Consider the following 1,854-nt stretch of genomic DNA (forward strand, 5'->3'; position numbering starts at 1 on the left):
CCAATACTTTGATTTTGATAAGCTAGGAGAGGTTACATCAATTATTACTCAAAACCCAAATAAAATCATTGATGTGAACTACTATCCTGCGGAAACTTGAAAAGATTGAACTGAGATGCACTATGGAATTATTGCTGGAAGAGTTCTTTCATCTCACTTCCCTTAAACATTTGAGAATGTACGCAAGCGGGAAGTTGCTAATGCTGCTTGAGTCGTTCGAGAATCTTACAAACCTTCGTGATCTTTCACTTGACTAGCTGCTCCAAGTTTAAAAGGCTACCAGATCATATGTTGGCTGCATTTCCGGGAAATCAACATTCTAAAAGAGGAATTGGAAGAGTGGGGACAATCTCAAACACTAGACGCCACTGGTATGATGCTAGCCACAAGAATAAAACTGCTACCCATCAGAAGGACCATACATGCTACCACGTTTCAGAGAGGAACTTTCGATTTTGCTACATGTTTTGCTTGATATGTATGGCCTACTATTTTTTACCACGTATACTCTGTTGGTCCTATTTTGGGCAGAAATACTCTATCAAGCATGGGCAATCAATAGACAGTTATAGACCTGCTTTTATCACAATCAATGGTATCATCTATCTCATTCAGATATGCATATGGATTTACTCTTGGTGGAGCCCTAGTCCAATTGTTGAGATCCTCTCCAAGTTATTCTTTGCAGGTGTCTCCTTCTTTGCAGCGTTGGGGATTTTACTTTATGGTGGCAGACTGTTCTTCATGCTTCGATGTTTTCTAGTTGAATCAATAGGATGCAGAAAGAAGTTGCAAGAGGTCGGCTATGATACTACAATCTGCTTTACTTGTTTTTTCGTAAGATGTGTCATGATGTTTTTCTCTGCATTTGACAAAGGTGCAAACGTTGATGTTTTGGATCATCCGATCTTGAACTTCATGTATTACTTGATAGTGGAAATAGTTCCATCTTCACTTGTTCTCATAATAAAACTTCTACCGCTTTTCAAAGAGGAACCTACATATGTGCCCTCATTAGTGTCACCAAGTGCAAGGTTGTTTTGAGGCGAACATGAGGTGAAAACATAGCTTATGCCAACATTGACAGCAGGAATTTATAGGCTTGTATTATGATAATCACTCCATCTCTATTTGCTGGTCAACAACTTGGTTATCTCAGACAGATCTTCACAGTGTCGAATTTCTCTCGCAGAGAGAGAAGATTGCAGCCTGTTGAGGTAAAATCGGTGGCTCATGTTTCAAGAAAGCAGCAAATGTTGTGTTCCACTTGTTCCAAGAAAGCAGAAAGCCAACATTGTCATAAAATTTTACCGAACAACACTTTCATACGATTTGACTCCTCGATCAAACTTCTACCAAATTCTAAGAGAGCATTTTGTTAGCATTTCAAGGATCGACGACAGTCAGAAGAGAGTTCACGAATCACATTAAATAAATCAAGTCCTTATGAATATGTCCAATATAATAACACCTCCTATGGTGCACTTTGAACTTTGAAGCCATCAAACAGAATGATAACTAGTGGATGATTGGCGTACGATATGAGAATAAATCTTTGATAGAAATAAGTTCTCCCTCGTCTCTGCCATATGGAAATGCTCCAGCATCCACCAAAACAGAGATAATCCTTTTCCAGTGAGATCTTCAGTAGACATTATAAAACCACAAGTTTAATAACTACTTTGTCACAATATTGCATGCCAATCGACAGATTTTGGAACCCTTCGAACTCTGGTCTGACATGTGGTGATATATAGGAAAGTATGCAAGTTTATTTTTATATATATCAGAAAGCGTAAAAGTTTATCTTACGCTAACGTCACCATTGTTCAAATGCTTCTCTCTAAAAAACTC

At 38.2% G+C, this 1,854-nt stretch overlaps 1 pseudogene; it reads left to right on the forward strand.

Moving 5' to 3' along the window:
* The first annotated feature begins 422 nt into the window (after positions 1–422).
* On the forward strand, positions 423–1,044 carry LOC149162837 (tobamovirus multiplication protein 3 pseudogene; annotated as a pseudogene).
* The last annotated feature ends 810 nt before the right edge of the window (positions 1,045–1,854 follow it).

This window comes from Pinus tabuliformis, chromosome 5_2 (assembly GCF_031772625.1).
Source record: "Pinus tabuliformis cultivar Carrire ecotype Pingquan chromosome 5_2, CPIR1, whole genome shotgun sequence".
In the NCBI taxonomy this organism is placed as follows: Eukaryota; Viridiplantae; Streptophyta; class Pinopsida; order Pinales; family Pinaceae; genus Pinus; species Pinus tabuliformis.